The 10,942-nt window shown below is 43.5% G+C and overlaps 1 long non-coding RNA gene across 1 annotated transcript; it reads left to right on the forward strand.

Annotated features, from left to right (window-relative positions):
• Positions 1–271: 271 nt before the first annotated feature.
• Positions 272–10,715, forward strand: LOC128079854 (uncharacterized). Its single transcript, XR_008206339.1, has 4 exons — positions 272–316; positions 7,810–7,925; positions 8,548–8,696; positions 10,068–10,715. It is a non-coding gene; the product is annotated as an uncharacterized LOC128079854 (long non-coding RNA).
• Positions 10,716–10,942: the final 227 nt, after the last annotated feature.

A 10,942-nucleotide genomic window follows, 5' to 3' on the forward strand; every position in this document is an offset into this window, starting at 1 on the left:
GGATCAGTTCCATCACGTGCAGCCTATGCTGGCTCCTGTGCCCTGGCTCCTTGCTGGCAGTCTCCACTGCTCCACCTAGGTTGCCCTCTGCATTGGAATTGCCAGGTCACAACCTGAACCATTGGTTGAGCACCAGGTGAGAAGGCATAACTAACACAGGGAGCTCAGGTGCAATCAATGCACCTGAGTGACCAGAAGGGGTGGAGCCTGGATCCATCCCTCCTCACCCTCATTTAAGTGTTAGCAGCCAAGAGAGCAGCATCTCTCTGGATAGAAGCTGTACTTTTTTCAAAGCTGTTGCTGGTAATCAGAAGGGGTAAGTCAATTTTCCTTCTTTCTTGCCTGCTGTTGCTCTCTTGGGTTTGTATCCTGTTAGAAGGCACTGTAATCACCTTCCTTTGCAATGTACCCTCTAAGAGAAGGCCTTGCCAGGATTCCTGAAAGTCCAGAAGCAATAACTGGAAAGGATTTTTTTGTTTGTTTTTTTTCCCTTCCCTAGTTCTCCTTGTGTGGGTAAGAGTGGTGGATCTCTGCCTTTTCAGTGTCTTTTCAGATGCTGTAGGCAGTTCTTGCCTCTGTGAAAAGATTTATTTTCTTATGTTGTGAACAACAAAAAGCACAGAGCCTTCTGGAGACAGAATCTCATGGAGAAGGCACTCCAGGCCTTGTGTCTGCCAAAACTGGGGAAGAGGCATTTGGAGGATGCCCAATGTGGAGCATCAACCCACCTTGGCAGAGGGTAGGGGACATGATATTTGCCACCAACCAATCTGATGGAAAACTGAAGAGCAGCCAAGTTGAGTGAGAAAGAGAGAGCATGAGACTGGGCTCTGAAAGTTTGTTTTGTATACCTGAGAATGTGAGTGGTCAAAAACGCCACTGATTCCAGTGGGTGCTGGCAGTGTTGTTCATAAACTGCTTCCAGGCAGAGAGTTCTTGTTATTTTCCATTGGAAAATGCCAATTCCTTACAATGGAAATGCTCTGCAGGGCTGTATTGCCTCTGTGATTCTGTGAGAGAAGCCAGGCTGCTTTCTTACCCAACTTCTTGGCTCCTCACAGCCCATCCTGGCATGATGCTTTAACCCTCCATCCCATCCTTCTCCACAGCCAAGCTCCTGCTGACCTGTGAAGGCAACACACCCATGTAGTTTTTTACTCCCCAATTAGATTATTGGCCCAGGCATCGGAACAGCTTTTCTTCCTAATTGTGAAATTTCTGGAAGAAAATCTACCACTGATTAAATTCCTTCCTGTCTGCGCTGGTTGGGGGAGATGTTGGATCAGTGCTTCCTGGTTTCCTACTTGGAAGCTGGTTTGTTTCCAGGCAAATGGTATTTAAATGGTGCCTGGAAGGATGCTATTAAAGTAACTTACTATAGGGAAATACTTTGGAATCCTCTTTTAGAAGGAGCTCAGTGCTTTTGACTTCAAGCTGTCAGTAAATATGTAGCTCTGTGATAAGCTTCTGTCTTGATCCTAAAGTGGTGGAAAACCTGAGTGTTTTCACTTCTGCAAGTCATCCTAGCAATGGCATGAGGATGTAGTCTGGTTTCTTCATATCTTTTTTTTCCCTCTGTAAGGGAAGGGAATCCTGGGATGAGGGCCTGCAGCTAAAATCTTATTTGCCCTTTGCAAAGACAGGAAGCAAATGACTTGTGCCTGAGATATACCTGAACAGTGCTTCCAAACAGAAGCAGTTTTCTGCTTTAAATATCATAACCCTGGCTTTCTTATGGAGCTGACCAACCTAAGACATATAAAATAAAATTAAAAAAAAAACACAAAACAAACAAAAAACAACCATAAAACAACCCACAATTGCATCTGTTTTCAGCTCAAATTCAGAGCAGTCCTGTCCATGATCACTTCTCTTAATAAACGAGCACTGTTAGCATGTGGTGTGAAGTCCCCAGGCTGAGAACAACCTATCTGCAGCAGTGAGAGCTGAACCAAGGACAGAGCAGTCTGGGCTGAGCCAAATGTAGTGGGAGGAAAAAAAAAAAAAATCAGAAATGGAAAAATTAATTGCATGTTTAAAAAAAAAAATGCAATAAAGCCCAAAATATTCCATCTTCCATATCTCAGGATTTCACAACTGGCAGGGAGATTTTAATAAACTATTTAGTGGCCATGGCAAATTGTGGAGGTGTTTTTATTGTCGTAGTTGAGTAGAATTCAACAGTGTCTGGTTTTTGGTAGCTGGGACTTTGTAGTTTTTCCATCAGACAATGCTGAGTTTTCCTTACCTTGTCTCTATTGAGGTATTGCTGATTGTGAGTGAGACCCTGCTTTAGAGCCCTGATTTTGATTGAATTTTCTTTCATACATATATAAAAATAAAATTACTCAGAGCCTGGAGTTAGGTATGAGTGTACAAACACATCCAGTGATTTAGGGATTTAATTTGCTGCTTCTCAGGTGTGCAGCAAGAGGTTGGGATCTCCTTGGGTAGGTCCATGCTGCACCACAGTGATGTTTGTAAGCACAGAGAAAAGTTGCCTACTTCTCCTTAAGCAGTATCTCACTCTGAATTATCCCAGTGATTTAGCTCCCACTAGGGCATTGGTTTTAGTTCCACTTTGCTTTATTGCAGCTGTGTTTAATTGATTAAACACCAGGATGGCGCTGTGTAATGAGGCTGCTTAAGTGTAATGAAACCCATGCTTTGTTGAAAACCAATGTTTTGTCTGCAGACACTGGAAAAACTGCTAATTAAACACTTCAAAACTGTTAGATATAAGGTTGTGTGCAACTTAGGAATTTGGAGAGCTGCACAAGTGGTGGACTATATATTTCCTTTTGTGTTCATCCAGGGATTCTCCAAGAAATTCCTCTCCCAAAATGAACTTCAGGGAGCTTGAGGTTTTTAAAACATGCAGCTCTGAAGTAGCTGCAATTGGGGATGGTTATTACTTAGGTGTACTTCTGTCTGTCCTCACTTTCACATGAAGCACAGTCCTTGTGTGCCTTTGGTTTTTGGTTTAGCTCTTCCCTTCCTGGGTGTTATTTCAGTGTGTAGGTCGATGTTAGCCACCTGGGTGCCTCCTGACCACTTCTTTTGCTGTGTGTGAAGGCTGTTGCTGGTTTATTTTGCAAGCAGAGCTCAGGAGACTGCTGTGTGCTGCATGCTAGCAGCATCTTTACTGGCCTTGTGGTCACATCTGTAGTAGGAGGCCTGAACTAAACGGCTCAGGGTGACTTTCATCCTTGCTCACTGCCTACTGGAAAGGGATTATGAGTCAGAATAGGCTTGCTGCATCTTCATCTTCGGTGGCTGTATTTCTTGCAACCCTCTGCAAAACCCCTCTGAAGCAGCCAGAGGAAATTTGGATTTGTCCACCAGGTGGTACTGTTAAGCTGCTGTAAAGATTTGATCGTTCTATCCCATCCAGTTCTCCCCTTTGGCTCAAGCTTTTAAAAGCTTTGCACCTTCATGTACCAAGCTGAAGCCAGAGCCCTGCTAATTATTAGGGCTGTGTCTGAATGAGTCCAGCATTCACACTGGACTTCCCTTCACACTGAAGACCAAATGATCTTGGTTTTTCCACCCCTAATAAAAGGGCTGGGCTGAGTTCTGGGAGACCAGAATAACTGTGTGCCATTGGGATCAGCACTTTTATTCAGATGTTTTCTAGAACAGCAGTTTAACTCCATGATGGATGTGGAAAAGTGCATTGGTTTTAAAGTGTTCAAGGATGCAGCAGGGTTTTACTAAGAGCTTATACCTCTAGCCTGGTGTGCACCTTTCCTCCTGCAGTAACAGGAGGGGACAATCCAAGGCCATGTTAGGGCTTCTGGGATCAGTGCAGTCATTGAGGTCTTGGAAACTCTAATATGAACAGGACATCTTTAACTCATTGGGTTGGTATGCTGAATTCTTGTCTTGGCTCTCACTGTTTGTGGCTGCATGATGTTAGGATGCGTGGGGAGGGGAGGAGGGGATATTGAACAGAAAGGGGCCAGGTGGGAAGGAGCGGAGGAAATTCCTTGTGCCAATGTGTAAATGGAGAAATCATTTCCTCCTTTAGAGATTGGCTCTGTTAGGCAGATCTTGATTTATTTTATTGTTTTTTTTAATGCAGCATCATGTTGAGGCCCTTGAGCCCCTCCCATGGTTCTGCATGGGGTGGTGCCTCTCAAGCCAGAGCAGAGTTACCCACAGAAAGGCTGCATGGCAGGCAGCTTGCAATGGGAGCCAGCCTGATGTCATTTGTAAATGCTAATTCCTGCTTCCCTTCAATTTAATTTCTCCCAGGCTTAATTTGCCAGTGCCCCATCCATAACCTCACCCACTGTTCTCCAGAGCTGCCTCTCTATGCTCAGCTCCCTGGCTGCATCTTGCTGTGTTTGTGGACCTGGGGAACAAGTTTCACAAGTTTCCGGCTGCATTATGTCTTGCTGAAGGGATTTGGTTCCCGAGTATCAATATCAGTGTTGCAAACATCGGGATCGTGGGATTTTTTTTTTTTTTTTTCCAATTCAGGGCTCCTTTGTACCAGTTGTTTTGCTCTTCTCTTAAATTTCTGTCTATTGTGAATCTTCTTTTGGCGAGGCATACCCGCATCACTTCTCATAATGGTAACATTCATCTATCTTTTGTCCAAGTCCTTTTTAGGGCTGCAGAAGCAACACCTAAAATCCCTCACAGTTGAAACACTTTCTGGTTTGAAAACAGATTTATCTGCCTCCCTTTTATTGTGCATTTCCCCTCTATGTGACAGATGATTCATATCATCCCTTTTATCCTCTCTGCTTCAGCATGTCCTTTGGCTTTCAGTGCTCAGAACATTGTGCAAAGCCCTAGTGGGCTCTGCATGATGCACATCTTTGCTTTAACATCTGACTGCTGGGGCTGGGTAACACAATACACCCACATGTTCCCATTAAATGGCACCTGAATTAGAATCACTGATGTTCTCTAAATTAATACTTCATTTAAAGGCTTTTCCTGCCTGTTTTGTGCTTAACAAAGATACCCAGCAGTGGGGGAAATGGAGTTTAGTATTTCAGCCTGCTGCTCTAAAGAAACCAAGCTATGTGGGAATCAGATTTGCCCTGAAATACTTCTCTCTGCTTTTGTGAACCTGACTTTGAATGGTAGTACTCGAGAATTAATGATCAAAGCCCAGGATACTTACTGTAAATATGCGGAATCAAGGATGCTAACAGTGCTGTGGAGCACGCTTGCAAAGCTGTTTTTGTATGAACTGTCCATCTGCAACATTATTCTATAGTATGTTTCTATGAAGTCATATACATACTGTAGCTCAAGACTGCTTCTTGCAGCTGTAGGCTTGAAAGCTCTTGTTATTTCAAGGGACCTTGCAGTGGAAGCATCCAACTGCCAGAGCCCTGGAGAGAGCAGTAATCTTGGTCTGTGAAAGCAGCCTTATGCCCTCACGGAGTAGAGACCTGCCACCCTTCTGCCATGCTATGTCTATATACATTACTTTCTGTTCCCCAGCCTTCTTTGTAGCTGCACAATTTAACTCATTATTGTCCTTATTATATATTTTTTAGTTTGTCTAGGCTCCTGTCTGCTCACTCTTGCTGGAGGGCATATACTCAGAGGTGAAAGCTCTACTAAGGGTAAACACGTGGCATGCTGGTGACCGTGTTTTGCTTGGGTGTCCCCTGAGATGGAGGACTGTCCCCTGTGGAGTGGGGAAAATACTGTTTCCCTGCTTTCAGAATTGTTTGTCAAAAGGCTGTGAGGCAACGGCCCATGCAGTGGTGCCCAGGTCTTGAGGGAGGAGGCAGCAAATCCACCCCACAGCTCATTAGTTTTGAGAAATGCTTCGGAGTTCATAGAGTGCTTCCTGGAAAGTGGCTTTGAAGGGCCATTTTCCACTTTCAAACACTAAATGAGTGCTTTTGAGTGAGGTTTTCTGTGCCTCATTTTGGGAATTGATATCTATCCTCATGTCTAAGGAAAGCTGGAGAAAATTGTAGCTTCAACCCAGAGCAAACCAAAAACGTTTTGGCTTCTCAGTTGGATGGCTAAACTGACAGATTAATTATTCACAGTCTTGTGCACTGCAAATGGATTACTTTTTCCAGGAGTTCAAGGGAGGCATGGTTGGTTGGATGAGACCTGTGGTGTTTCTTGTCATCACAGCTGGTGTTGAAATTGCTACATGCAAGAGCGCACAACTTGATTCCTATGAGAACTTGTGTAGTCTATTGTTTTCTGCTTGTTATACAGGGCCAGTATGCAAAATAGAAAGAAAAATCAAGGAGAGGTTTTTCAAGAAAAAAACTACCTACTTTTTTTTTTTTTAAAAGTTATGTGGCCATTGCTTCTCTACCTAAGGTGTGAGCGTAGAATTCAGCTGGGTAATTGGGTATTGCTTGCAGATCACTCAGTGGAGGGGATAAACTGGCCTATTGAGTGCTTTCCTTTAGGCTGGACCCTTGACTTTCTGAGTGGAATAAGTTCAGAATATGGCAATGTCTTAAGCAATATTTGAAGAGCAGTGATGGGGAGTATGATTCAGATTTTCGAAAGCATTGTGGCTGATCTCTCCCCAGTACCCATAATATTAAATGTGGGGGGGAGGAGCAAAATGAATGGGCTGGTTTAAATTAGGAATTAAAGAGCTTCTTTGTGCAGGGAGGCAGCAAGCAGTGGGATCGTGCTGCCACAGGATGTTGTGGAGACTGTCAGCTCCAAGGAGGAGGTGGACAAACTCATTGACAGTGAACAGATTCAGGCCATACTGATGTGACAAGTGACAAGTGCTGGCTGGAAACATGGAACATTTTCTCTAAGTATTTGTACAGCCAGAGCTTGGCTGTTTGTGGAGCAGGAATATTAAACCAAGGCAAGTTTGCCCAAGCTGAATTCATTTGCAGCCTTCAAGGAAAATGTGTATGGAAAACCTGCTGGAGCTGATCCACCTCCAGCATCTTCTTTGTGCTTGGCAGCCCCAGCCTCCTGCTGTCCCGTGGCCTCATTCTCTTAGGCATGGCACCATCAGAGGCAGCCTCTTGTGTAGCTGTGATGAGGTATCATAGATGATGGACTGCCCCTGCTTGAGGATGGGTTGGAACAAGGGATTTGTAGGGCATGATGAGGAAGTGGTATCATGCAGCTGGCTGCTGCTGGACTTTGCTCTTGCTGATGTGTGCACAGTGCAGGAAGACAATCTTTCCATTTGCACATCACCCTTTGTAACACCACTGTCCTTGAGAGAAATAACAGAGTCCATTTTTCATCTGGCCAGGGTTATTTTGGTGTGTTCCATCGTGCTGCCCAAATGTGTGAATGAGCTATGGGGTGAAGCCGGGGTGAATAGACCCAGCTCTGTTCCTGAATGACTGCGGAAAATTCCTTCAGAGGTGTTATGTGTACACAGAGGCTATTGCAGGCTTCCTGAAGGCTGCTACACCTTCCCTCATTGATGAGCCCGTGGGGTTTCACACACGGGATTATTACAGGGTGCCCTTTTAGCCCCTTCTCACACGACACTGTTTGCATTTGTTCTCCCTCTGGAGAACAGGAGGGAGAGAACAGTGAGATATTGAGGGGGTTAAAATGCCTGTGCTTAACAAAAATGAAAGGGGATCTCATGCCAACTGTGTGATTCGCGCTCTCCCTGCTTTGTGTGCAACATCAGGGCTCTCCCCCTGCTCTCTTTTAGGTGATTAATTCCACCTCCTGCTAAATGGATTTACAATTAAAATGGGCTTATTTGTAGCAGCCACTGAATTTTACCCCTCCCCCTCTTTTATTATTTAAAAAAAAAATAATTGAAAACATACCCCAACTCAAGCTGCCTGTAAGTATTAATTTTCATTTCCACAGAATGCTCTGTCTCCAGGGCAAGGAAGGAAATTCCAGAGAGTTAGCCAAGACAATCAGGGTTAATGTGCTCTTTAAGAAGTGTGGTGCAAGCAGGACCCTCTCTTTCCCATTCAAAGGTCAGTTCAGATGCTGGAACAGTGGTTTTGGTATGGCAGGGTTGGGTCATGGGGCTGCTATTTGCCCAGAATGGGATTTGGAAGACCATATTCCATGTGCAACAACTATGGGAATTGTTGTGCAACTTTTCATGTTGTCTGCATGTTGTTCAGAGGGGGAACATGTGCTTCTTCATGGCTGAACAAAGGCTGTTTGTGGTCCTGTGGGGGTATCAGAGCAGGGAGAATGTTGTTGTGCGAAGATGACTTTAAAAAATGTTTTGTTGGTACTTCTGGGATGTCCATCTACCTCCTCTCCCCTTGACATTCAAAAGACCAAGTATAGACCCTTTGGGTGAAAGTGTTTCATTTAGCTCAGTTTAAGCTGCAGCAGCAAAGGTGCATCAGAAACAGAAGTGAAAACAGTTCCCATCCCTGGAGATATTTGAGCCCAGGTTGGATATGGGGCCCTGGGCAACCTGATCTGGTGAAATTATAAGAGTTCCCCTCCTCATTCCCACAACTACTTTAGAGTTGATGATGAAATTAGAGATGTTTTTTTGTGCAATGGTATAAAACCCTCCAAGTGAAACTAACTTGTTGATCCTCCACCTCTCTTTAGTTAATCAAATTTTTTTTTTAGGTCTTGATCTGTTCGCTAACTTGTTCCCATCGTGCAAATAGGCAGGAACACAGAGTTCTGCCTGCATGATAAGCTTTCAGGGTCATTCACTCAAACTCTTCTTATACTGCTGGTCCAAATAGCTGAGCTGCAGAGGAGTCCCAGGGCTGGTAAGAACGTTTACAGACTCGCTGCAAATACTCAGGGTAGCAGCATAAGGTGTGAGCCAAAGAAATGAGGGCTGTATTTTCTCCCCCATCTTCTTACCTAATGTGGACGGTGCAGATAAGAGATGACATTAGTGAAAGTGACATATTTTTTTCCTGATGGAAAAGCTAAAGTAATGTTGAGTTACAAATTAGAGCTGTCCTTACCCCATAGCCCTTGTGGAAAGCTATACTGGCTGAGGCTGGGAGGGACCTTCTGGCCTGCACTTGCTTCATCCAGAGCAGGACTCCAGGCAGATTTTGGAGATCCTGGGGAGGAAGATATGGTTTGGGTAAGTGGTGCTTTTGAAAGCATATCCTGTATTGACAGCTACATGCAGAACAGTTTTGGAAAGATGTCCAGTAGCACTAATGCCTGCTTGCATGACCTGTGCTGCCCCTGTTTCCTCTGGACAAAGAGTGGCTTTAGAAAAAGGGAGCTTTTTCATAGAATCATTTGAGATAGAAGGGACCTTTAGAGGCCATCTGAATCAGCTCCCTTGCAAGGATCAGATACATCTATAGTTTCATCAGGTGCTCAGAGCTCCATCCAGCCTGATCTTGAGTGTCTCCAGGCACTGTGTCTCCAGCTCATGTAATTTTGAGACATGACATGAAAGCAATAGACTTGTTATTCAGCAGAATATTCACGTGCAAGATCTGTTTTTCTGTGTTCTTATTGATATAAGTGGTAAAGCTGGTTGTATGCAGCTGCTATCTCCAGGCTGATCTCATGGTTTGATAATTAACAGTCTAACTTTAAAACATTGTATGTCACTAGGAGAATTGAGAGAGTGGAGCGGTGTGTCAGTTTGGGCATCTGTTTATTGCCATAGTCTTCAAATAGAGAAATATTTGCATTCACAGAATCATTAAGGTTGGAAAGCACCACTGAAATTGTGTAGTCCAACTGTCAACCCATCCCCACCATGACCTCTGTGTTCCTCAGTGCCACATCTCTGTTTCTTGAATACCTCTAGGGATGGTGACTCCACCAGTTACCTGAGCAGCCTGTGCCAATGCATTACCGCTCTTTCTGAGAAGAAAACTCGTCTTTGCATGACTTAAGGCCACTACCTCTTATTGTATTGCTAGTTACCTGGGAGAAGAGGCCAATTGTTGAAATGCACTGGGCTGTTGGAACTGATAGAACATTGTCTGCATCAATTTTTAGAAATAGCTATACCTTACACAAAAATGTGCATTGAAAATCTCTGCAGTAATGCTAATGAATAGTAGTAATTTATTCTTTGTTCTTCAAAGTATGTAAACAGTATTCTGAGAACGTCTTCTTACATGTGAATCCAATTCCTTTGACCATAAACTTCCTGGCAGATTTTCTCATTTGTTAATGAAAAGCTGAGGTCCTACTTGTGGTGAAGGAAAGAACTGCGCACAACTACCAAGAAACTGGATGGGCATCACTGGAGATCATTCTGTCCAAACCTCAAAATATCAACATCAAATTAGTCAGCATCAAACTGCCATCAAATGCAAGGTCTCTGAACAGTGGTGTTCTGAAATTTTCCTGAATTAAATTGATTTGTTTATATTTGGTATGATGATCCTCCATGCTGACTTGTGTGGTTATGACAAGGGTGCAACTTAAGGCAGTTTGTGGCTCTTCAATTCTGGGCTCCTGCACCTTCAACCTTTGTACACAAGTTCAATGTAAACTGAAGGTGCTACTTCCCTAACAACACTAAGATTGAACCCTCTGTAGCCTGTGCGTGTTGTGATGCTTTGCCCCTGAGAGAATGGCAACAAATAACTTGCAGAATAGTTATCTGCAGCTTAGAGACTTGACTGATACCTCTTTTCTATGCTGTACAGAAAACCTTGGTTTTGTGGTGTCAAAATGGTATCTCCAGCCAAGTTACTTTTCAGAGTTATTGTTTTTTCTACCCTTGCAGGAGCAGATTTGATTAGGAGTCTGGGGTATTACTTTGACAATAGTGAATAGTAGCACTTTATTCCTACTCAGTCTTTATGCAGAGTCAGTCAGTATAATAAAATACATATTTATATAGCATGCCAAAAAGTGATTATGTCAAATACTGAACTTTTTGTGTGAGAAAAAAAAAAAAAAAATCCAGGTTAGAGAAAGAGTGACTTTATGAAGTTATCACTTATATAGAATCAGGCCAGGAAATTATACTATGTGTAGAGTCAAACTAAATGGGTAAAAGAGAGGAGAAGGAGAAACGCAG

This window comes from Tympanuchus pallidicinctus, unplaced genomic scaffold, assembly GCF_026119805.1.
Source record: "Tympanuchus pallidicinctus isolate F22 unplaced genomic scaffold, pur_lepc_1.0 scaffold2, whole genome shotgun sequence".
Taxonomy (NCBI): Eukaryota; Metazoa; Chordata; class Aves; order Galliformes; family Phasianidae; genus Tympanuchus; species Tympanuchus pallidicinctus.